This window comes from Eptesicus fuscus, chromosome 21, assembly GCF_027574615.1.
Source record: "Eptesicus fuscus isolate TK198812 chromosome 21, DD_ASM_mEF_20220401, whole genome shotgun sequence".
Taxonomy (NCBI): Eukaryota; Metazoa; Chordata; class Mammalia; order Chiroptera; family Vespertilionidae; genus Eptesicus; species Eptesicus fuscus.
The window spans coordinates 27,467,129-27,493,680 of record NC_072493.1 but is presented as its reverse complement, the minus strand read 5'-3'; the positions used below and the strand labels follow the sequence as shown (position 1 = coordinate 27,493,680).

Genomic DNA, 26,552 nt, shown 5'->3' with positions numbered 1-26,552 from the left:
AGCCATAGAATTGTGTTCATGTCTTCTCAGATTTCAGCTTTAAGACAGAGTTGAGAAGACAAAACAGATTAATTAATTCAAGTGTCAAGATTGTAATTATCTAAATTGCTTACTCCCCAGATTTTCAATATTTTAAATTCAGCCAATAGTTAAGTTTTGAGATTTATGTGGCATAAACATTTGTTAATCAACTACCATAAACCCGGTTTTGTTTTGTTTTTAATGATTTCTTGGGGCTGGAAGGAGGGAGAAGGAAGAAAAATAAATGGACCAATTTTCTCATTTTTTATGCCAGAGAGTCAATAGCCAATAAAAAAAGTTCAGCTTCTACAATTTTTAAATTCATTTTCCTTAACTTTAGAAAGATAGTAAACTTATTTCTTCTTGGTTGTGTGTGTGTGTGTGTCTTCAGCTGGCAATTTCTCTAGTTCAACTTCAAATTTTATTTTCAAGTCTAGGTAAAATTGAATACTTTCTCATTAAAAATAGTATATATAGTAAAATTCCCCATTTTCAGCAAAGCCTATTATCTGTTTTTTACCCCTATAACAGTGATGATGATTTTGGGAGAGTAGGATATTGAGGGTGTTTTCACTTTGACATTATTCTTTGCACTTTTATACACTGCTCAACTTTTTTTTGTTTTTGTTAATCCTGACCTGAGGATATTTTTCCATTGATTTTTTAGAGAGAGTGGAAGAGAGAGAGACACAAAGAGAGAGAAACATCGATGTGAGAGAGACACATTGATGGGCTGCCTTCACACACGCCCTGACCAGGTACGTACCCTTGACTGGAATCAAACCTGGGACCCTTCAGTCCACAGGCCTATGCTCTTTCCACTGAGCCAAACTGGCTAGGGCAGTGGTCGACAAACTCATTAGTCAACAGAGCCAAATATCAACAGTACAATGATTGAAATTTCTTTTGAGAGCCAAATTTTTAAAACTTAAACTTCTTCTAACGCCACTTCTTCAAAATAGACTCGCCCAGGCCGTGGTATTTTGTGGAAGAGCCACACTCAAGGGGCCAAAGAGCCGCATGTGGCTCGAGAGCCGCAGTTTGCCGACCACGGAGCTAGGGCATTGCTCAACTTTCTTTTTCTTTTTTTTAATTTAATGATTAAAAATCCTATTGGGTTTCAAATTGACTATTTATTTAACTGCTCAACTTTTTAAGAGCTTAACCATGTATTGTTTTATGAAAACTATAGTCATTTTTTAAAAAACCAAATAGCTGAAATATTTTTCCCAGTTTCCTCCAAACGCCTGGCTTTAAAGGCATGCAGCTAAGATAGTGCACTTGCAAGCGATCGCATGTAGAGGATTCTCGTGTCCATCTGGGAGGAAGTGACCCAGAGGGAGCGGAGAGGAGATACGGAGAGCGAGCACAGAGTTGTGGGGGCATCGCCTTTATCAGCGGACAAATTGGCCCAGAGGACTGAGGGGTGCGCTGAGCGGCGCCAGCACAGAACAGACCCCACTGCAGTCCAGGCGCAAAGGTTTCCCCGAAGGGGCCTCTCCCGACCTCCAGGGTGCTCCCTGGTTAGCTTAGGTTTGGACTTCGTTGCATCACTGCATGATAGAAATCCTAGAACACTACGAGTTAGAGACCTATCCCAGGGCTTCGCACTCCCAGTATTCTTCTGTATCAAATGCCATGTCCAGAAACATCCAGAGAAGCCAGCCTGCCTCCAGCCCAGTGCCTGAGGGGTGAGGTCTGGGGTGGCTGTGCCCGGCCGCCAAGGCCGCCACCACGGCCTTCGCACCACACCGCAGCCCCGCCCCCGCAGCAGCCGCTGTAACACCTCCAGCCACAGGCCCGGTGCTTCGCTGGTCTTTTTAGTGTTTTTCCCTGGGACAGACATGGGCTCGAGGTGAAATCTAAATACAAAGCCCTCTCCTGTTGCGTGGAATACAGAGGGACAAGCCTACTAATCTGAATGGGACGTTATCACAGCTAGAAAATGCAGGTGAATGATGGTGTAATCTTCAAGTAAAGAGAGCTTTTCTAAGTCTGACACTTAGAAAAGAGCTTAGGAGCCATAAAGGAGATCAATATTTTTGACAGGAAAATTAAGCTCTTCTGCATGGGAATGTGTGTCAAATGACCTGACAAACTGAAAAATGATTTGCATATCCAAAGGCCTGATTTCTTTAATATGAGAAGGGCGCCTCTGAATCGATAAGAAAAAGGCTGACAAACTGAATAGAAAAATGGGCGAGGCTCTCCATCATCAGGCAGTCCCCAGAACAAAGGAACAGCAACTGCTCTGAGTCTGAGAAGAGGCTCAGTCTCAGTGGGGAAGAGAGAGATGCACAGTAAAATGACAGGAGCGGCCCTTTCCCTCCGTCAGACTGGCGAGGGGCGGGGTCTCCACGGATGCGCTTGGCTTAGTGCTTACTGTGTACACTTAAGTTTATGGCCCTTTTGAATTTTATACCAGGGACATATTTTGCCTTTTCAAAAAATAAATGTTTTAAATGCAAGCAAGCAGCCTGGCTGGTGTGGCTCAGTGGTTGAGCATCGACCCATGAACCAGGAGGTCACGGTTTGATTCTGGTCAGGGCATATGCCTGGGTTCTGGGCTCAATTCCCAGTGTGGGGCGTGCAGGAGGCAGCAATTAATGATTCTCTCTCATCATTGATATTTCTCTCTCCCTCTCCCTCTCCTTTCCTCTCCGAAATAAATAAAAATATATATATATTTTTTAAATAAATGCAAGCAAGCAGAATTTCTAAGCAAAAATATTTAAAATGGAGCATTTGCAGATGTTTCTGCCTCTACCCCCGGACAACCCTTTGGCCTGCTCATGCATTCATGGCACAAGTATTCTGAGCAGTGGCTGTGCCCGGCATTGTTCTGGGCCCGGGCAGTAGCTAACAGACCCCCGGCCTTCATGGCCTTTGCATGGGGGCAGCGGGCGACACACAACAAATAAATGAGTCAGTATATGGTAGTGGTGGGGGAGAGAGGGACAGGCAGGGGGCGAGAGGGACAGTGCTGCTGGGAGTTGGGATGGACCTTGTTTGTACTTTTACTTTGGAGCTGAGACCTCAATGAATGGGGGAGCCAGCCACAGGCTCTGTGGAGCAGGGGGGAGTGATCTAGGCAGAGGGAACCCTCAGTGCGGAGATCCTGTGGCAAAAGGGAAGCTGGGATGCTCCAGGCGAGCGGGGAGGTGGCGCAGGGCCCCCAGAGTAGGGCTCAGCACATCGCTTGAAGGACACGGGGAGGCCGCCGGTGCCCTGGCACAGCCACGCACAGAACGCATGCTTTTCCCTGCACATCTGTTGGATTTGAATTTCAAATGCAACGTGTCACTGTGTTCGTGGAAAACTCCCTTTAACCACTGTTTTCAAGTCTTTATGAAAAGGGGGCGTCAAATCATTATTAAAATTTTCTGCTTCAGTTTTTAATGCTTTTAAATGTTTCTCTCTTATTTAGTGATAAATTACATTGAGAACAAAGCCAATTTGGTCTGGGTGACTTTTCTCTAATGAGTTGTTTTATGCTGGTTGGTGAGATTTTATCAAGGACTTATGCATCTGTCACTGCATGTGCTATTGATCTGTAATAGTTTTCAGAAATGGGATTTTTTCATGGCTCTGGAACATTCCATTATAAGAGATTACGATAATCATTTAACTACGTTTCTGGGATTGAATAGTAGAGAAAGGTTGGATTTAATGATCTCCCTTCCTCCCTCCTCCTCCCTCTGCCCCCACTGCTCGCTCACACACACAACGTTACTGTCTCTCACTAACAGAGGTTATCCAGAGGGACTTGCCCCCAGAAAGGACATTTTGGGGGAAGCAGAGGACACAGCTGCTGGCGTGCCTAAGAGCAGTGGTAGGAGTTCCATGTGTGCCGCTCTGGAGCGCGTCTGTCCTTGGTGCCGTGAAGGAAGCCCGATACGCGAGGCTCTTCCCAGCCACCTTCTCTCCTGCTACCCTCACAACCAAGTCAGCTGGCAGTTCCTGCCATCCTGAATATGCCACCCTTTCCCACCCCCATGCCCTTCATCTGGAACCGCCCCCCCCCCCATTCTTTGGCCCCCAATGTATAGGACAACTAAACCAGGTCTCTCCCACGCACGTTCCCTGGCAGGCGCAGCCACCCACTCTCCTTTCCCCACAGCCGGTGCATGTCCTTCCTGGGTATTCCTCCTGCCGGGTTGGCACCGGTGCCTGCAGTCACAGCGTGGGCTCTGGAGACAGGAGTCAGGCTCAGATCCAGCTCTTGTTGTTACGTACTTGGTTCCCTTTGAGAAAATACATACACCACCCACATAGCACACGTGAACACACATACCACACACACGGAAGGAGGTTGGTGAAGTTGGGTAATATTCTGTCTCTCCTCCCTTCCTTGCTGGAGGGATGTACTTACTTGAGAGCTAGAAACTGTCAGGAGAAATAGGCCAACCGGCAGAGTCCCTGCCCCCAGTGGCAGGTGCCGGCTCCCTGAGGCCCCCTCTGTGCGGGGACAGCCTGCACTCCCAGCCCCGCTTCCTGGCTTTCCCTGTGCATCTTAGACCTGTCCTCTCCAGCTCGTCTCTCACCACTCAGCATTAGGCGTTTCCACATCTTGGGAGGAACCCTAAGACCAAGTGGTCAAGACCAGCACCTTGCGAGAAGGATCAAGTCCTGCCCTTTCCTATCTGGACGTGGCACGTCCCTGTTGAGCCTTAGGGGGGAGACCACTTCAGGGAGAACCTGTGAAAAGAGGGAAGCTAAAGCCTAAATGTTGGCAAATTATTTTCTCTCCATGTGCTGGAGACTTGGCCCATTTGTGCCAGCCCTCAGGAGCTGGTGAATTCGTCCTCCCCCCGTTTTACAGACACAATTTGAGGCTCCTCGTGGCTTAGTCGCTCCTCCAGGGTCACCTTGGAAATGCTCCTTCAAGACAGCTCAGCAAATTGGAAGAAGAGACCAAAGGGCCCGGGAGATGCGTCCGCTAGGACGCGCTGCTCCCCACCCCGCCTGCGTTCCCTGCGGCCGCTGGGCATTGGGGCCGCCCGCAAACGTCAGGCTGTGAGCTGCATGTCAGCTTCACTTAGGGGGGATTTTTACCCTGCAGTCAAAAGCCATTTAAGACACGCCGGGAAGTTGATAATGGAGGTGCCGGTAACCTTTAATGACAGTGGCGCTTGCAAAATGTACAGTCCAGGAAGGCCCGGCGCTTGATCCAAAAAGCTCTTGTTAAAATCCAATCATCTTCAGCCGCGAGCATTAGCAGGAAATGCCTGTGATGAACAAAAACACAGGAAAGGTTAATGGCCTTCTTTGCTAAAACGATTCGGGGGCTTATCTCATGTTCCGGCTCATCCTCAGAGCGCGCACACGCTGAAGATTTCCTTTTTGGTAATCAGGAGAAAAATTGATTACCAAAATTATAATTAAGAGCTGGGGAAATATGCAACAATTTGGCTGCTTCATTTAGCACATATTTCAGGTTAATTGCATGATTTTACTAATGAAGATATTTGCATGAATATTTTCAGTGTCTACATTCAACTTACTGTGTAATAAATACTCTGCTAAGCAGATGACTTCCCTTCTTGGGGGATTTAGGACAAGACAAAGGCCGAAACCTTGGACATGCAGAGAGGCCGCCTTACATCACATGTCAGGGCCTTAGTAATTCCTTAGCCAACCTGGCAGGATTCACGCTGTCTCCTCACACAACTTGGTCCTTTTCTCATTTTGAAAAAAACTAAAAGGTTCCAAAGAAAGTAGGAAAACCACTTTTTTTTTTTTTTAAATCCTCACCCAAGGATATTTTTTCCACTGATCCTTAAGAGAGTAGAAGAGAGGGAGGGGAAAAGGATGGGGAGAGAGAGAGAGAGAGAGAGAGAGAGAGAGAGAGAGAGAGAGAGAGAGAGAGATGTGAGAGAGAAACATCAACTGGTTGCCTCACACGCACCCCAACTGGGGTCAGGGTTCGAACCTGCAACCCAGCAAGGTATGTGCCCTTGATTGGGTTGGTGCCCTTGACTGGGAATCCAACCCAAGACCCTTCAGTCCATTGGCCGATGCTACAACCACTGAGCCAAACCAGTCATAGCTATTACCCCTTTTTAAAAATGTATATTTAAAATATATTTTATTGATTTCAGAGAGGAAGGGAGAGGGAGAGAGAGAAATAGATACATCAATGATGAGAGAGAATCATTGATTGGCTGTCTCCTGCACACCCCACATGGAATCAAGACTGCAACCCGGGCATGTGCCCTGACCAGGAATTGAATCGCAACCTCCTGGTTCATAGGTTGACACTCAACCACTGAGCCACGCCTGCCGGGCTATTGCTACTTTTTAAAAAGTATATTAAAAATATTTCATCCATACCTTATCAACACTTATTTTCATTTTAAAAAAATAAATGTGATTCCCATAAAATTATAGAGAAATTAAAAAACATAACAAGCAAAGGAAAATAAAAATTATCTACACTTCTACTGCTCAAAGCTAACCACTGTTAAAGTTTGGGGATGTACTATTCTAATATTTCCCCTTTGCCTAAATGCACTTTTCATTTTACCAAAATGGATTGTACTATATGTACAGTTTAGTATTTAAACTATGTTTTCACCAACCAATAAATTGTGGACAGTTTTCGTATCGGTGAACATTGTATCTCTCACGGTGTAAAGGTATAAGTTCTTCATAGTGTGGAGGTGCGTTGACTTTTGTCAACGATCCCCTGTGGTTGGGCATTAGGTTGAGCCCAGTTCTCCACTGTTACAAGCATCAGGCCGTGAATGCTCGAAACTCTCTCTGGATCTCGATCATTATTTCCTCAAGGTAAGTTCACAGATACCAAATGATTGCAAATTCTTGCCAGGTGTTGCCAATTTGACCCTCGACTGATGTTAATTTATTATCCCACCAGCAGTGTGGGAAAAGTTTTTAGCTGAAAATGATAGCTAAAGAATTTCTTTCCTTGTTGATTTAAGTTGCATTTCTTGAGTTCCTAGTGGAATGTGTGATTATCAGCCATTTATGGTTCTTCTTTGTGGATTGCCAGCATAAGGGTGTTGCCCATTTTTGAAAGTTGGGTTCATTTTTCTTTTTCTGTGTTTAAGGATATGACCATTAATCTGTACATACGGTACAAATATTTCTCCGTTGACTAGTATTTTTTTATTGGTGCAGGAACTAGCGGGATCACAGTTGTGTGCCATGTGCATTCTGCGTGAGAGACCCAGGCCCAGGCGCAGGAGCATTCGCGGGAGGACCGGCAGGTCAGTGTGAGGACGCTTGTTGCTAACGTGGAATGTGCTTGCCCGGCCACAGTCACTGTCAAGGTGTTTTATGACATCAGTTCACGTCATTCTCACAGCGTTACTGGCATTTTCACAGATGAGAAGTGGAGGTTCACAGGGCTTCAGTCCTCGACCCAGAGTCCCTCGGGGATGAAGCCGGGATTGGAAGCCAAGCAGTGTGTCTCCAGGGCCAGAGCCTGACGGCAGGGTGTTGCTAGTAGCACCAGATGCTAGAACAAGCGTCCATTGCTGGGAAAGCCAGGTTCCGGCCACCGTACCTGAAGGAGTTTGTATCAGTTAGGAGTGCTTGGCACATGGAACAAAATGCAACTACAGTTGCGTGAACTAATAGGGATTTTCACAAGGGATGTTTAATTACTGTTAGTGTGACGTGAACAGCGACTTGTGTGTGAAGCGTCTCTGATGGCGTCTGTGACTGTTGGTTTTACTCTGCACGGCCTCCGGGTGAAGACTTGCGAGGGAAGGCAGCGGCTGCAGGACGTGTGCGGTCAAGGCCTGGCTGTGGTGGAAGGCGGCCTCCGGCAGCAGCTGGCGGCAGGAGCTTGGTAGAATGTCGGGGCCACTGCACTTGTTTCAGTGAGCAGGCCAGGCCTGGAAACAATGGGAGCAGCTGCACAGATTTAGAAGCATCAGCATTCAGCTCTGGTCAACCTACGGTGCGTATTCCTCCAACCCAGCACCCCCACAATCCCACCAGGTACAGGGGCCCGAGAGCCCCTGCTGAGGCTAGAACGCTCATCATAAGGCTTTCCGAGGCTTCCCGCTCCTGCTTGCTGTGAAGACAGACAGCAAAGCTCTGAGAGCCACAGGCCAAGTGAAACCTTCCCAGTGGTCACCCTTAGTGCCCCAGAGGAGGGACAGACAGAGGAGAGGTAGACGGAGAGAGGCTTGGGCTTGACCCTCCTACACTGGGCAGCTAGCATTTCTCTTTCCAGCTAGGCTCCCTGCCGGGAGCCAGTTCCAGCATGTCATAATTACAAGAGTTTCATCAAAAGGTTGATGAAGCTTAGGGGCTCAACAAGGGCTGAGCCACATATGTAATCATCTGTTGGAACGGCTAAAAAGCATCTCCCCCAAACCTGAATAGGGTAATCGTTTGCTGCCAGCAGCTCAGGGCATCTTAACCTACATGTTATTGCCTCCTGTTGGCCAAACACCTGAACAGCCGTAGGCTATTCCCCAATCTGACAATGCTTCTATACCCTACCCTTTGAAGTGTATTCTCTCCACCTTGCCTTAAGACAAATTGTGTTAATAAAAAGCACAGGTCCTGAGTCAAGGAGAGTCTTTAGCTCCTTTAGCTGAAGCTCCTCTGACCCCCAATGCCTTTCAAAACTATCTTTTGTCTTTGGCCTCCTGCTTGATCTGCACACAGCCTTTCTCCAGATTGCTGAACCCCTTCTTAATGCTGGGACAAGAACCCCGGCAGCTCCCCGTGAATTGAAGCTGGAAATTGTCAGGAAACTTCAAAAAAGCACAAAATTGTGTCCCTTTTAAGAAGCTATTAGCATGACTCTGAAATACGGTGAATGATCCTAGATTGGACCCTGGATGGGGGACAGTTGCTGGCCAGCATACTATGGGATAATGGGATATCGTTTATTATTTAGATAAGATTATTGGCTGGATAGCCAGCTTCCCGAGTGTGGTCACTGTGCTCTGTGTTCCTGGCTGATGATGGAAGGACAGACTCAGGATGGCTCCCACTTCTGACTCGGGGGCTGGGGGAGGGTCCTGAGGAAGGGCAGGAGCGGGGCAGGATTTGTTGAGGGCCCATGTCACAAGGATGAATCTGGGTGAGGGGTATGCATGCGGGTCTGTTCTTGCAACTTCTCTAGTTCTGAAATTTTTTCAGATTAAACACTTGTCAAATGGTATTTAAAATTCTAGGTGTAGCAGTCGTGTGCTAGCCGAAACCGGTTTGGCTCAGTGGATAGAGCGTCGATCTGCGGACTGAAAGGTCCCAGGTTTGATTCCGGTCAAGGGCATGTACATTGGTTGTGGGCACATCCCCGTTAGGGGGTGTGCAGGAGGCAGCTAGTCGATGTTTCTCTCTCATCGATGTTTCTAGCTCTCTATCCCTCTCCCTTCCTCTCTGTAAAAAAATCAATAAAAAATATATTTAAATAAATAAAGAGTGACAGTTGCTGAGAGAACCATGTCCAGATTCCTGAGTCCTTCATGAATTTGCCCCAAATGATCTGTGGGGCTTCCCAGACCCCCTCAAAGGGGACATGACCCAGCCATTGGTGCTGCCGTCAACAGACAGCTCAGCTGTCACATCACAGAGTCATCAGCACACAGGGTCGGCCTTCCCAGGCAGCTGGTGCTCAGGGCCCCATGCTGGTGCATGAAGGCCCAGCCATCCTGACTCAGCGGGGACAGCTCTGAGGGCCACCCCAGCTCCATAGCTCCCAGGGCAGGCCAAGCCTGCATGGCAGCTCAGTGCCCCGCCCAGGCTGCTCCCCTCCCAGCCACAGTGCTGATCCCAGGGCACCCCAATAGATGACCACCTGCATATCCCCTCCCAGAGTCATCCCCCGTCACGTCACCTCCCCTCCCACACCCATACCCACACTCCCACCCACCGTCACCACCATCCCTTATCCGTCCTCACACACATCACGCACCATGGACATGTCTTTCTTTAAAGCAGTTTTATCTGAAGTATTTCCTACATACAGACAAAAAGAGAGAACAAGATGACGCATGCCATGTGCCCCCACGCAGCTTGATCCAGTCTTAGCCAAATGTCACATTGGCTCAGATCTCTCTGTTCTGTTGTTGTTTTTTCTCTGATTTGGCTGAGGCCTCCCGAGTGCCCGCCTCCCATCGCTTTCCACCCCGCCCTCTCCTGAGGTCCTCCCATCATCAGTGTGGTGTTTCTCCTGTGTGTGTGTGTTTTTATACTGTTAGTGCATATTCCTACATCCATAAACGATGGGTGGTGTTGGTTTTGAGGTTTTAATTTTATGTAAATCTGATCCTCCAGACTGCTTCATTTCACAACGTGCTCTTTCGGCGCCACGTTGTTTGTGAAAAGCATCCATGTGGCTGTACGTGGTTCTAGCTCAGTCGATTCGACTTACGTTTCATATGCCATTGCATTTTAATATACCCCCTAGGTTTTGTTTATTTCTCCGGCGGATGGGAATTTAAGTTGTATTACATTGTTCCTCTTTACAAACAGTGCTGCTATTACAGTCTGCACCCACGGCTCCTGAAGCGCCCATGACAATGTCGCATTTACCTGTCAGGGAAATACACCTTGGGTGGGGCGTTCAGCAGGAAGCCACCATCTGAATCTCAGACACAGCCCATGGCTCAGAGTTTGGGCCTCATGAGGCAGATCCCCATTCGCACTGCCTTCTCCACCTCTTGCTCCCTGTCCCCCAGCACCTGATACAGCTACTGTAGCAGTCAGGGTTTGCTGCAGTGATGCTGTGTAATAACCATGCCCAGTTACTGGGAGCTTACAGGTATTTATTTCTCTCTCATGCATCAGCAAGTGAGCTAGGCTCAGCTCTGTTCTGGCCTTGGGCTGGGTTCCCATATGCATCATGTGTCTTTTTATTCCTGAAGGGCCAGTGGCTTTCTAGGACATGCTCTTCTTGAAAGTTGGGGGCAACCAACACCAGAAGACAGCCCAAACCACAAAAGCACATGTGAGTACTCTGGTACAGTGTCGCTTATATGTCTGCTCATATTCCATTGGCCAAAGCAAGTCCAAGGGCTACGCTCTAAGTCAGCAGAGCGGAGTTGACCCCACCTACAATGATGTCTTGGCAAGGACAGGAAGGAAAGAATTGTGTATAAATAGTGCCATTTCCACAGGCATGACCACCTTCCACTTCCTGTGCTCCTCCTGACACACACACACACACACACACACACACACACACAGTTTCAATCACTGTCTCTTCCTCCCCAGCTACCTCCTGCCCACTTCCCCCCATTCCTGCACATTGTTTCCAGGGCTGAATTAATGTAAATATATTTCTCTCTTTTCCGTGTCCAGTGAGGGTAGAGAGCAGGTCCAGTTCCTGAGTAGAGGGGCTGGGGATTGAGGAATAAAAGAAAGAGACAGACACAAAATGGAAGGAAAAAGCTGGGAGCCGGGTGGGACCGCCGCCCTCTCTGCTGGAGAGACAGTGACCCAGAGCTGATACAGCACGTTTATTTTATATCCCCAAATACCAGGAAGTTTCACCAAAAGTCAAGACAAAGGAGATCATTTGCATTCTTGAGTAGGCCCTAGCATTCCTGGTGCTTGACTGGATTTACATATCAAAGACCCACTACCTGACACCTGGGCTGAAATGAAGGGCAAGCTGATAACACTCTTGCCCTTTTGGCAAAGCGTGTTCCCAGGGCATGGCTTTGCCTGTCGCCTTGGGTTCAGCTGACAATAATTAAAGAATGCGCATGTGCCTTCCCAGGGGCTGTCTACACTGAATGAGGTTGGGGAGTGCTGAGCCAGACACATGCCTGGCAGACCGATAAATAAGGGGAACAGAGGCAAGTCAGTCAGGGTTCTCTAGGGAAACGCATCCAGGAGCAGATCCAGGTATATAAGTATTTATCACGAGGACTTGGCGCAAGCAGTTCTGGAGGCTGAGAAGTCCCGTAAGCTGCCATCTACAAGCCGGAGGTTCGAGAGAGCATGTGGCATAGTTCAGTCTGAAAGGTTTGCGACGCAGGAAACAAGACACAGAGTCCAGGCCATGGAAAAGGGGGGAGGTTTTAATCTTGCGCTCCCGGGCGAAACTCACCGGTCCAAGAGTGGGCCAGGGGAGTTCGCGCCAAAACAGGGGCTTAGGTACTTCCTTTATACAACTGTTTAGTGAGGGGAGGGTGGAGGGCATGAGAGATGTGGAATTCCTGCCTCGGGCAGGGGTCTGGGAAGGCTGGCAAGGGTCTGGGAAGGCGCCAGTTATCTTTGTCACCATCTACCTTGCGGATGCTTGCATGGCTGTGGTCTTTCCCCCTGCCTCGACCTAACACAGTCCAAGTCCAATAAGAACCAGAGGAGCTGATGCTGTAAAGCCTAGAATGAGGGCAGGAGATGAGATGCGACTCCCAGCTAACCCAGTGAGGGAGAAAAAGGAGGGGATTCTTTCTTCCTCCTTTTGTTCTATTTAGGACCTCGAGAGATTAGATGATGCCCATCACATTGGAGAGGGACATCTGCTTTACTGAGCCCCCGGATTCAAATACTAACCTCATCTGGAAACACCATCACAGACACACCCAGAAGTAATGTTGAATCTGGGCACCCTGTGGCCAGTCAGGCTGACACAAAATTAACCTTCACATGTTCCTCTTGATAAGGAACCAGGGTTGTTTACTATGGATTTGAGTAGAGTCTGTCTTCTACAGGAAGTAGAACACAAGCTATGAATTGTCAGGGACCCCGGGGTCCCACTCCCACAGAGCTGTGACAGGTGTGTGATAGCTCATACGCCTTCCCATTTAGCTTGTTGCTTTTTTTTTTTTAAAGAGGAATTTTTAAAAAATATTTTTTATTGATTTTAGAGAGGAAAGGAAAGGGAGAGAGAGATAGAAACATCAATGATGAGAGAAAATCATTGATCGGCTGCCTCCTGCACACCCCACACTGGGGATCGAGCCCACAACCCTGTATGTGCCCTGAATGGGAATCGAGCCCTGACTGAAAGGGCAGAGCAGGACAGCACAAAATGTACTGTACCCTCCACCCTGTGTAACTATGTATATAACTCCTTTTTCTTAGAAAACCGCGAGAATGTAACAATTGCATGAACCTGCCAATAGGAATGTAGAGAGGTGGACTCAGTCCACCTTAAGCAAGCTGCCCAGTGTGCCTTTGTGTAACTGGACCCCTCACCCTACCCCTGACCAATCATAAACACTCTCCCTGCCCACTGCTTGAGACGCCCTTTAAAGCCTTTATTGTGGCGAGAGAAGCTCTCTCTGTCCCCGGTGAGCGCTGGAGATGAGAGCTCGTGCTAGCACGAATAAAGGTTCTCTTGCAGTTACAGCGGGTCTTGGCTCCTTCCTGGGGGGTTTTTGGGGATTCTGAACACTGGGCATTACACTGACCTCCTGGGTCATAGGTTGAAACTCAACCACAGAGCCACGCCACCCAACCCCTATTTAGCTTGTTAATGTGTAAGAGACTGGGTCACCAGCATACACTCAGGGACTGTGGTTTCTTTAATTAAACAATAAGAGAGCGGTACAGAGGTCAATAATCAGTTCCATTCTCAAAAGTCAGAGACGCCCAAATTCCGTAGAGGTCACTCATGGTTTGGATTAACATGCTCCCAAATCCTAAGCCAGTGGCCATCTCTTTCAACACCCTCTCGCCTCTTCCTTTAGTCCTGGCGGGGAAGCGGGAGCCATGCACTGCGTTCAGGTGAGGAAATGGATGCCGGCCAGTCATCGATAGACACAGACTGCCAAGCAGACAGGAAGAGTTACGTGAGGTCTTTAGGAGAACGTGGCTGTGTTCTCTAAAGTCATGGCCGTACAGTTTCAGCTTTCCATTTCCTACAACATGTTCACCAAGATTTATGGGGCTTTTGTAATGCCCAATTGGGATTGGTAACAAGACCCTCGCTTTCACTCTGTGGAACGTTTTAAGCATTCATCAAACTTAGATGACAAAGAAAGAAGAAATATAATTGCGTCCAATCTTAGAAATTATAGGGGAGGGACCTGAGAGTAATTGAAGGCTGACCTCATGCTGTCCATAAATTGTTTCCTTCAGTCCTCACATATCGCATCGCCACCTCACAGGTGATGGAACTGAGGGTCAAAGAGATGAACTGACTTGACCTGTGTCACTCAGCTAAACAGTGCTGGCGCTGAGATTCAAAAAGACAGCTAATTAGTAAGGCCACTCCCCTTCCACTGGGCTTTATCCGGGTTCTCTCAAAGTCCCAGTATCTTAGTGATCTCAATAGGATGTCCATTGAGTGCAAGCGGCAACAATAGATGGGGAAGATCAGGGACTCAGTAACAGTAATAATATGATTTTCATCAAGAATAACTGTCTCTCTAGTTAGTGGGACAATCCCCTCCCTGCATCTGGACCCAATACCTTTTTTAATATAGACAATGGGTTGCTTTTACTTAATGGCCCCCACATCCGCTTGCTGGTCTGAAGGTACCTAACTTCCCCGCCCCCCCTGCCTGGGAGTCTTCATATGAGCTTCTCTTGAGCTAGGTCTCCTGTGTCCTATATTTGTGGGAATTGGGACAGGGGGATAACAAGACTAATTCTTAGTATTCACCTCATTTGATTTTTTCTAGTTATTCTCCAAACATCTATCAATCTGTTAAGATTTATCAAACTTTAATTCTGGCCCTGACCAGTTTGGCTCAGTGGATAGAGCGTCAGCCTGTGGACTGAAGGGTCCCAGGTTCCATTCCAGTCAAGGGCATGTACCTTGGTTGCAGGCACATCCCCAGTAGCGGGTGTGCAGGAGGTAGCTGATCGATGTTTCTCTCTCCTTGATGTTTCTAACTCTCTATCCCTCTCCCTTCCTCTCTGTAAAAAATCAATAAAAATATTTTAAATTAAAAAAAAAAACCTTAATTCTGTGTAAGTGCTCTAACCCAGTGTAAGAGCCCTTGCTTTTTGTTCTCATCTTCAGCTCTGATAAATATGTCTTCTGTGTCATCCGAGATGGGCCGACAGATGAGTGTACACGTGAAAATGAGCTGTCAGCAGCATCTCCTGTGCAGTGCACCACAAGGGCCAAAGTCCTGCCAAAGGTCTGTAACTCCTTCCAGCACTTTCTAACCTGTAGTGGTGCAAAGCTCCTATTCATCTACTCATCAGGGACCTTCCTATCGCCTGTGTTATAATCCTGGAGGGAGGCCCCACGGAGGCAGGGACCATGTCAGGTTTTGCTCACCCGTGAGTCCTCAACCCCCAGCCTGTGCGACTGTACACACAAATAAGCGTTGAATGAATGAAGCGGCAAAGGCATGCCACTGCATTGTCACCCCTCAATCTCCACCCGTGCCGTACACCCCAACAGGCTAGTCTCATTGGATGTAACCAATTCTGTTGGGTTTCTAGAGTAGTGGCTTTTGAATGTGGGAGTTGCCACCCCCAGGAGGGGGCTCTGGAAGTTTGTGGGGGTTTTCTGGTGGTCCCAGTGTCTGGCATGAGCAGTGGCCTTCAAAGAGATGCTAGATATCCTACAATGTGTGGGACAGTCAGTCAAGAAAAGGCTGTCCCTGCCCTTTGAGACCTTCTGTTATCTTGATGGGCACTCACGCATCTTTTTCAGTTTGAATATGCACAGAATATACTCGTTTCCATTCTCGGGTGCATGAGTCCCACGGTGAGCAGTAAAGATGCAGTGGAGGCCTTCAAGGAACTTTCTGTTAAGGAACTGAGTGTGTAATGAGGGTGCATGCGAGGCGCTCTGACCCCCCCACCCCCCAGTGGGAAGGAAGTGATGACGGGACGAGGAAGGGTGGGTGGGAGTTAACTAGGTGAAAGAGGAAAGAGAGTGCATCAGGCAGAGGAAACAGCATGCGTAAAAGCCATGTGGCACGTAGGACAAGGCATTTAACTTACATTATTTTTTTCCATCCTCTCTTATATTGTTTCTTTTTCTATGTGACTGTCATGTTGGATTGAAAGTTACTTGAAGACTAAGACCATGTCTTACCCATCACTCTGTCCTCCATGCACCTTGTAGAGTAACCGAAACCAGGGACACCCCCCCCAAAAAAAAAAAATGTTAAGTTTCATTGATTTGAAGTCAGTAGATACTACAAAGACCAGTCCATCCTTTGGGGGAGGTTCCCAGTCCCCTTCCATAACCTGCTGCTTCTCTAGTCGGATGAATCTCTTTTTGGGCCTCAGTTTCCTCTTCCATCAAATACAAGCATGAGGTCAGCTGCAACGGCAAATTGACCTCATTGCCTAGAGTTACCTGACACATGCAGCAGATCTCTGCCCTGATTAGGAGCCAACACAACTTTTAATGAAAGATTCTAATACAAATTAGAATGCTCAGTATCAGCCGCAGCACTCGGGGTTGAATGGAACTGACCATTTGAGAGGGAGACACGGGCCACTCTGCAGTGGTCCATGCTGGGGCGTCAGAAGAGAAGGAAACAGCCTTCCTCCTCTGCTGTGTGTCCCTCTATGGAAACCTGAGAGCTTTCTCAGGCTCAGAAAGAACTGCGGGGGGTGGGGGGGCAGTTCTTTGTACCACCCCACAGGCTTTCAAGTGCTTGTCACAACCTAATCATAAAGAGAAGGCTTTTCTGGAGATCTCTGCATTAATTATCCGCATTGGAGAGACATTATCTATATTTACATAATGGCTTCCTGGGTTTTGCTGATTCTGAGTCAAGCTAACAAATCTGTAGCTATTCAGGAACATAAATTGCTCTGGTATGTTTTAAATTCTGCAAATGAAAAACTCTGTCTGTTCAGAGAGGTGGTTAGAACCCAGAGCAATTAGTGTCTAATAATTTGTTAATGTTGGAGATGCACAAAGATATTGTTTAAAATGTTTACCTTAATGTCTTAAGTGAAAAAAGAAAAGCACTTGAAGAAACCATAATTAGGTTAGGCATATCAACATAATGGCATATTTTTACAAAATGTAAAAGCCTCCCTTTATGTCATTAAAAGGGACCACTAACACTGCATCCTTATTTTTTCCACTGACTTGCTGTCTTGGATACTAATGATCAACTGATTGTGGCTTAATTATGGAGGGATGGAGGCAGGAAAGCCTGGTTTGAGAGGGGAGGGGTCAAGGGTTGAAAGGCACCTGCTTGGGCATGCCCCCGGGCAAGGCTGAGCATCAGGCCACTCCACCCCACCCGTGCGCCTGTCATGGTGACGTCTTGCAAGCCCCCAACTTTATCAGAGCACTGTGAGATGCCCGGCCAGTGTGGCTCTGTGGTGGGGGTCACCCCATGAACCAGGAGGTCATGGTTCCATTCCCTGTCAGGGCACATGCCTGGGTTCCCGGCTCACTCCCCACTGGGGAGTGGGCAGGAAGCAACCAATCAATGATTCTCTCTCATCATGGATGTTTCTATCTCACTCTGCTTCTCCCTTCCTCTCTGAAATCCATAAAAACATATCTTAAAAAAAATAAATAAAAAAACATTGTGAGAACTCATGCCAATTGGGTTCAGAGAGGCTTGTGTGGTGATGGATAATAACTTACAGCTTTCTGCCCAGAACCCTTCTCTTCCTCCAGAAAGAGAAACTCCCCTTCGTCCCGTCATCTGGGGTAGCGATTTTCAACCGGTGTGCTGCAAGAGTTTTCCAAACATGCAATACCTGAATATTTAGTCAGGGGCACTGACCTCTTTTCCCTTAGATTGTCAAATGAAAAAATGACAGCAGCCAACACAACAATAGCCGTTCGGTGTGAACGAATCAAAAGTATACCTATTTGTTTTGTCCGATCAGCAAAAAATGTATTTTTGGGGTGCCTCAGAATTGTAGTAATTAGTTTACATGTGCCAGGAGATAAAAAGGTTGAAAATCGCGGGTCTAGTGCAGTGGTTCTCCCATCTGAGCGTGTGTCAGAATCACGTGGAGGCTGGTTAACCCAGATTCCAACTCAGTGCCTCCGAGGCAGTCCTCCAACTCCCATGGATGCTGCCGCTGCCGCTGCCGCTCTGGGGACCACGCTTTTGAGGGCCAGCGGGGTGGAAATTGCTTCCCCGTGACCTAAAATGGGCTTTCTTGTGACTGTTCTCCAATCTAAATAAATGAAGACGCCCCTCTGTGGCTCGTGGGAAATGTGGCCCCGGGAGCGGGGAGCAATGTGTCTCTTCCTGTACGAGGCGGGGGGACAGTGAAGTGGAGAGCTTAGGAGAGGACTGCCGGACAACCTTCAGGATGCACAGCTGAATTTCCATTTCAGGGCAGTTCCAGGGTAAGTACGTCCCAACATTGCATGAGACACACTTGCCCTAAAAAGCCATTTGTTGTTTATCTGAAATTCAAATTCAGTCACGTGGTCTTTTATTGGCTAAATCTGGCAACCTGAACTTAGGAGCAAAGTACACTTGGGTTTTCCTCTCTGCTCTGTCACTAACCATGTAAGTTTGGCAGGATCCGTATGTGCAAGCTGGTTTGAGCAGTGGAGACAGTGGCAGTGACTGGAGGGCAGGAGGAGGGGAGAAGTCAGAGTATTTCTGGACCCTTCTCTGGAAGTGGCTGCCTTCCTTCCTGGGTCCCAGCTTTCAATGGACAGTCCACCATGGGTCCGGAGCTGCCAAAGCAGATTTTTATGCCCTAGATCAGTTTGTCTGTCCTGGAATCCCTATAATCAAAATCATGTACTATGCACTTGGTGGGCCTGGCTTCTTTTTAAAAATACATATATTTTTTTATTTATTTCAGAGAGGAAGGGAGAGGGAGATATAGAAAAACCAATGATGAGAATCATTGATCGGCTGCCTCCTGCATGTCCCAGGGCATTTGTCCTGACCAGAAAGCTAACCATGAGGAGAAACCAAGATGGCGGCATAGGTAAACACCTAAACTGCAGCCTCGCACAACAATTTCAAAAATACAACTAAAAGACAAAACGGACATCATCCAGAACCACAGGAAGGCTGGCTGACTGGAAATCCTACAACTAGAAGGAAAGAGAAAACCATAAGGAAAATCAGAGGATCTGTAAAAGACTGAGGTACGGAGACACGGGCGTGCGCGTGCGGAGAGGACGGAGCCGGAGAGGACGGGCGGCTGAGTGCCTGGCTGGCGTTCTCTAGCAGGAAGGAGATAAAAGCTCCAGACTGCGCTGAACCCCAGCTCCGACTGCACTGAACCCCAGTACTGGGCAAGACCCTGGGGACCCAGGCTCATACTGGGGGAATCTGGGCTGTAAGGCGGAAACTCAGGGGAGCAGCAAAAGGCAGAGCTCCAGAGGCGCGCACGTGAATGCGTGCAGAGGACGGACTGTTGAGTGTGCCTCAGGATTGCTCTAGCAGGAAGGAGACAAAAGCTCCGGACTACGCTAAGCCCCAGTTCCGACTGCACTGCACCCCAGTTCCGGGCGAGAATCTGGGAATCCAGATTCATTGGGGGAGAGACTAGACTGTTTGGCAGCGGGCAAAACTCGAGGGTGCCTTTCTCTCAGAGGTGCTTGCAGCGAGTACCAAGGGACACTGAGACCCAGGAACCTCATAGGGCGGGGCCGACGGGAAGCCAAGGCTGTAGGCTCCACCCTGAAGCTCCATCCTGAAACTCCGCCCCATCCAAGCTGAGCACAGAGGCTTTTACAATTTTGCAAGTCTAGTCGAATAAGGCTGTCTCCCAGCATAGACACAGCTGATCCTCACAGCCAATTGGCCTGGAGGTCAACTCCTCCCACTGATACCAACAACAATCAAGACTTAACTACAACAAGGCTGTACATACAGTCCACAAAGGGGTGCACCAAGAGTGTCCACCTCAGGTAACTGGGGAGGCCGAGCCACTGGCCCATATAGGACAACTAGCACACAAAGCTACCCTACCAACTCAGGGAAGCAGCGAAAATGGGGAGACAAAGAAACAGATCACAAACCAAAGAAATGGAGGAAAACAAATGACTGGACATAGAGTTCAAAATCACAGTTATGAGGTTTTTCAAGAATTTCCTAGAAAAGGCTGATAAATTTAGCGAGACCCTCGAGGATATGCGAGAGACCCTCAAGGATATGGAAAAGGACCAACTAGAAATTAAACATACACTGACTGAAATAAAAAATATTATACAGACACCCAACAGCAAACTAGAGGAATGCAAGAATCAAGTCAAAGATTTGAAATACAAAGAAGCAAAAATCACTCAACTGGAAAAGCTAAAAGAAAAAAGAATCCAAAAATTTGAAGATAGTATAAGAAGCCTCTGGGACAACTTCAAGTGTACCAACATCAGAATTATGGGGGTGCCAGAAGAAGAGAGAGAGCAAGATAATGAAAACCTATTTGAAGAAATAATGACTGAAAACTTCCCCCACCTGGTGAAAGAAATAGACTTACAAGTCCAGGAAGCACACAGAACCCCAAATGAGGAATCCAAAGAGGACCACACCAAGACACATCATAATTAAAATGCCAAGAGCAAAAGACAAAGAGAGAATATCAAAAGCAGCAAGAGAAAACAGTTAATTACCTACAAGGGAGTACCCATACGATTGTCAGCTGATTTGTCAACAGAAACTATGCAGGCCAGACGGGAGTGGCAAGAAATAGTCAAAGTGATGAATAGCAAGAGCCTACAACCAAGAGTACTCTACCCAGCCAAGCTGACATTCAGAATTGAAGGTCAGATGAAGAGCTTCACAGATAAGAAAGAGCTAAAGGAGTTCATCACCGCCAAATCAGTATTATATGAAATGCTGAAAGGTATTCTCTAAGAAGAGGAAGAAGAAGAAAAAGGTAAAGATAAAAATTATGAACAACAAATACATATCTATCAACAAGTGAATCTAAAAACCAAGTGAATTAAAAATATGATATACAGAATAAACTGGTGAATATAATAGAATCAGGGTCATAGAAAGGGAGTGGACTGACAACTCTCAGGGGTAAAAGGGTGTGAGGGGTGCGGGAAGAGACTGGACAAAAATCGTACACCTATTGATGAGGACAGTGGGTGGGAGGTAAGGGAAGAGGGTGGGATGGGAACCAGGTGGAGGGGAGCTATGGGGGAAAAAAGAGGAACAACTGTAATAATCTGAACAATAAAGATTTATTAAATTAAAAATTAAAAAATAAAAACACATTACAAATTAACTACTACGGTAGTTAAATTAATATTGTCTGGTACGTGCAGGAGGCAGCTGATCGATGTTTCTCTCTCACCGATGTTTCTAACTATCCCTCTCCCTTCCTCTCTGTAAAAATCAATAAAATACATTTAAAAAAAATAAAAAAGAAAGCTAACCATGATCTTCTGGTTCATAGGTCGATGCTCAACAATTGAGCCACACCGGCCCAGCAGGCCTGGCTTCTTTCACTTAGCATAATAGCTTTGAGATTCGTCCATGTTGTTTGTCAGTTCATCCCTCCCCACCCCAGCTTTATTGAGCTGTAATTGACATATAACGTTGTGTAAGCGTAAGGTACATGCGGTGATTTGATACATGTATATATTGCAAAATGATTCCCGCCATAGTGTTCGCTAACACTGGCATCACCTCACAGAGTTACTATTTCTTTTTCATGGTGGGAACATTTAAGATTTACTCAGTTAGAAACTTTCAAGTATGTAATACAGGATTATTAACTACAACCACCATGCTGCACATTAGATCCCCAGAACTTACTCATCTTACAAGTAGGAATTTGTAATCTTTGAACGTCTCCCCCTTCCCCCAGCCCCTGGTAACCACCATCCTAGTCTCTGGTTCTATGAGCTTGACTTTCTTAAATTCCACACCTTAGTGAGGTCATACGGTACTTGTCTTTCTCTGTCTGACTTATTTCATTTGGCACAATGTCCTCAAGGTCTATCCACGTTGTTGCAAGTGGCGGGGGTTCCTTCTTTCTCGTGGCTGAATGACATTCCATTGTACGTAATAGGTACCACATTCTTCATCCGTTCATCCATTACGGACTCTTAGGTTGTTTCCATAACTTGACTATTGCGAATAATGCTGCAATGAACATGGGAGTGAAAATATCACTTAGAGATCCTGAATTTATTCCTTTGGACATATACCCAGCAATGAGATTGCTGGATTATGTGGTCATTCTATTTTTAACTTTTTGAGGAATCTCCATACTGTTTTCCATAGTGGCTGTACCAATTTACATTCTCACCAGCAGTGCGCAAGGGTTCCCTTTTCTCCACATCCTTGCTAATGCTTGTTATCTTTTTTTACATATATATAATAGCCGTTCTAACAGGTGTAAGGTGATATTTCACTGTGGTTTTGATTTACATTTTCCTAATGATTAGTGATGTTGAGCATCTTCTGATATGCCTCTTAACCATTTGTATGCCTTCTTTGGAAAAATGTCTTTGCAGTTCCCCTGCCTCTTATATATAACTAGGGGCCCAGTGCATGAATTCATGCACCTTGAAAGGAACTGTGGGCTGCGAGGCTGTGGTAGGCACAGGGGCGGGTCTTGGCCCAACCTCAGCACCCCCACCCAGACCCTCCTGCCGGCAGCCCCACTCCCACCGCCGCCACTCCCACACGCTGATGGCACCGGCCCCACTCGCGCCTGCTGATAGCACGGAGCATTTGGAGCCGGCACCAGCAGCGGGTGTGAGCAGGGCTGGCATTGTCAGCGGGTGCAAGTGGCAGCTGCTGCCCTGATCACCCCTCAGGAGCAGGGGGAGGTGGAGAAGCCCTCAGGGGTGATGAGAGCTAGCAGCTGCTGCTCGCACCTGTTGACAGCGCTGAGCTATCAGGACCAACGCTGGGTGCCAGCAGTGGGTGCAAGCAGCAGCGCTAGCTGCAGGTGCAAGTGGGGCCAGTGCCGGCAGCAGGTGTGAGATGCGGCTGCCATCCCTGATTGCCCCTCAGGAGCCGGGGGAGGTGGAGAAGCCCTGAGGGGCGATCAGGGCTGGCAGCTGCCGCTCGCACCCACTGACAGCGCCCAGTCATGTGCTCACCTCTGGATCACATGGACTGGTGTCGGTTGTACAAAAACTCCACCTGCTGAGAGTCCAAGTGCTGATGGTGGGAAGGAGGAGTGGACACGAGTAGGAAAGCACACCCCTTTCTCAGCTTGTCCTCTCATACACCAGTAGCCATTAGCTAGCCAGAGTCAAAGCCATCATGATGAACAAGACCTTAAAAAAAAAATCCAAGACATGAAGGCAAGCCTCCACAGTTTGTGTTTGTTTGTCTTTTCAGTAATCTATATATATATATATATATATATATATATATATATATATACACACACACACACACACACATATATATAAAAGCCTAAGTTATTGTTACGAGCGGTCAACCAAATGACTGGTCAACTGGTCACTATGACGTGCACTGATCACCAGGGGGCAGATGCTCAATGCAGGAGCTACCCCAATGGTCAGTGCGCTCCCACAGCCAACCTCCCGCGGCAGGCCAATCTCCTGCGGTCCCTCCCCCCAGCCAGCCAGCCACGATTGGGACTGGGTGAGAAGGCCCCGATCGCTGGCCAGGCCAAGGGATCCCACCGGTGCATGAATTCGTGCACTGGGCCTCTAGTATGTAAAATAAGACACTACAGTGGAACCTCAGTTCTCAAACTTAATTCGTTCTGGAAGGCTATTTGAGAAGCGATTTATTTGAAAATCTAATAATTTCCCCTATTAGAAATAATATAAATTGAAATAATCCATTCCAGGCCCCTAAATGATTCTGCTCTAACCTTTCTCAGTTGCCTGTGATGGTTGTTTCATGAGCACTTTCACACCCTTAGCAACATCAGCACTCTTGATGTCCTCCTTTAACGTTATGCTAATCATGGATTTCTCCATGCCATATGCAGTAGTGTAAGAAATGGACCTCTGTGATCCATCTCCAGCATGGTCGGCTTCTGATGGAATTTGCTGAATTTTCCCAGGTCAAGCAGAATGTGGGGAGGAGGGAAGAGGATGTAGGAAAAAAAGAACTGCACACGTGGGCCAACATGGTAGCAACCCTCGAGGTGTCTGCCTCAGCTAGACAGGGGAGATGGAGATAGCTAGAAAGGTCTCAGCCCAATATTTTAAATTGCCCAATGGGAGATAGCAAGACCTAGGGGATGTATTAGGAAACAGGTGACCAAATGGCACTCAACCAATGAGGAACTGGAGAAGGGACTAAATAGGCTATGTTCCCTGCCCCTCGTGTGTGCCATACAATGGATGCCCACTCTTGAGAGTGTTATTAAAAGTCTCATTTTTGCCATGCTTCTGTTTCCCAGTCATTTGAAATTTGGACAGGTGAGCCATTTCTCAAGTAGCCAGATCAGACACACAAACACCTCTATCATACTTTGCAGTTATTTCTTTTTTAAGCTCTATCATTGTTCTCACAACTTTCCTTTTTACTTTGCTGCTATCACTAACCTTAGGGTCCATGATGACTTATTACAAGCATCCTCTATAATAAAAGGCTAATATGCAAATCGACTGAACGGCAGAACAACCGGTCGCTATGATGCACACTGACCACCAGGGGACAGACACTCAATGCAGGAGCTGCCCCCTGGTGGTCAGTGCACTCCTACGGGGGGCCACCACTCAGCCAGAATCCGGGCTCGTGGCTGGCAAGCGCAGCAGCAGTGGTGGGAGCCTCTCCCGCCTCTGCGCAGTGCTAAGGATGTCCAACTGTGAGAGGGCACAGGCCGGGCTTAGAGACCCCCGCCCCTCCCCAGTGCAAGAATTTCGTGCACCGGGCCTCTAGTTTAATAATAATAAAACAGCCACAAAAGCAAAAAAACCATGGAAATATTCACAGCACTTTTTCCTGATATGTTCACAATGGAAGGTTTAACGGTAAACTGACTCATACTCCTGAATTCTCTTTGTCGCCTGAGAGACTCCTGACTGATCAAACAGGTATCAGCATGGAAGGGCTGTGGGTCTAGAACCAGAGTTTTGTTTGACAACTGAAACATTCCCACATTTCCCGCCCCTCTTCATGAACAACTTGGTCGAGAACCAAATTGTCCAAGATGGGAGACGCTGGAAAACCAAGGTTTGACGGTACTCAGCCTAGTACTTTATATTATTTTACTAAATGTCGTTATAAATATACAAAAGTCTCTTTTAAGATTTCTTAATAAAAGGCAAAAGAGACACATGCCATTGGGGAATTGCTTGTTCTGCTGCAGTAGAAATGGGTGAAACAACACAAAGAAAAGTGCAGAAAGTAAAATCCATCCCTTTGTGAGCATCGCCAGTGCAAAAGGCACAGAAAACACTGAAGATCTGAACAAACCAGAATGAGAAGTATGTTGTGTGGGCGGTTTTCTGTACAAGTGGATGAGAGCACGGGTTGGTTTTTTTTTAAACTTGTAGCTAATGGTATTTGCGAGATTTTGTTTCAATAAGGAAATACACAAAAGGCCACTTTTTTGTGAGCCATTAAATGAAAAATGTACCAGAGAATATACATTCTCAATAGTAAATGACTTCTTTTAAAAAAGAGTATTTTTACTGTACAATAACGGTAGCACCACAATTAGTAGGGGGGAAAGGTAGATTGCTTAATAGATAACATAAGGAAAACCCATTTAGATAAGATTCCCGTAACATAAAAGTGGCCTCCAGTGAATTAAAGAGTTATAAGTGGAAGATGAAACTATAAAGCTAATAGGAGAAATTTAGGAAAATATCTTTGTGAGTCAGGACAGAGAAAGAAATTCTCTATAAACACATTTCAGAGCGTCAATCATGAGGCAACAAAAAGCAGCGAATGAGACTACATCAAGATTAAGGCTTTTTCAGAAGTAAAGGACACCATGAATAAGGTTGGTGAAAAGGAGGCAGAAAGGGAGAAGACACTGACAGAGTCTCAGATGGACAAAGGCTTGCTATCTGGCCCAGCCCTTTTCACTAGAAATACAATGCAAGCCACTTGTAGGACTTTAAATTTTCTAGTAACCACATTTTAACACTTAAAAATAAACAAATGAAGGTAATTTTGATAATATATGTTACTTAATCTGATCTATCTAGAATATTACCCTTTCAACATGCTATTAGTAAAAAGAAATTTATTAATCAGAATGCTGCTTTACCTTTTTCACACCGAGCCTCCTAAACTCTAAGTGTATTTTACACTCTTCACATCCCAGTTTGGACCAGCCACTTTCAGCACTCAGTAGCCGCATGTGGTTAGAAGCTACCGTATTGGACAGCACAGTCACCGACAATGCACAGAAGTCCTGAAAATCAGTAGGAACAGGGAGCAATCCCAACAGGAAAATGGGCAAAAGACATCAACAGGCAACTTGTGAAAGAGGAAATGCACAAAGCTCACCAGCATCAGTAAAGATGTTCAGATTCATTAATAATCATGGAAGTTAAAGCAGTGAGATAGCATTTTATATGTATAAGACTGAGTCAGAGCGCTGAATAACGCCACGTGTTGCGGAGGATGTGGGTACCTGGGCTCCTCATGTACCTCGGGCAGGAGAGGGCAGGCTAGCTCTTCTGGGAGGAGGAAGCCAGCACTTAGAAGCGACACACACAGCTTTTTAAAGGGCCAGGGACAGGGTGTCCAATGTATTATTTTTATGGTGGCAAGGAGTCAGAAGCAAGCTGGATGTCCATCCTGGGAGAGAAAGAA

The 26,552-nt window shown here is 46.9% G+C and overlaps 2 long non-coding RNA genes across 3 annotated transcripts in view; one reads left to right on the top strand and one right to left on the bottom strand.

The window, feature by feature from the left end:
* Positions 1 to 5,116: 5,116 nt before the first annotated feature.
* LOC114230842 (uncharacterized) lies at positions 5,117 to 7,266 on the bottom strand. 2 transcript variants are annotated; one of them, XR_003616810.2, is made up of 2 exons: positions 6,572 to 7,266; positions 5,117 to 5,249 (listed from the first exon to the last, which is right to left on the bottom strand). It is a non-coding gene; the product is annotated as an uncharacterized LOC114230842 (long non-coding RNA). The 2 variants fall into 2 exon arrangements; XR_003616811.2 differs by having other exon boundaries at positions 6,603 to 7,266.
* Positions 7,267 to 7,658: 392 nt separating this feature from the next.
* LOC129147711 (uncharacterized) overlaps positions 7,659 to 26,552 on the top strand; it is a 31,118-nt gene continuing 12,224 nt past the window's right edge. Inside the window, exon 1 of the long non-coding RNA XR_008554979.1 lies at positions 7,659 to 7,948. This is a non-coding gene — a long non-coding RNA (uncharacterized LOC129147711). The remainder of the gene's footprint in view (positions 7,949 to 26,552) is intronic.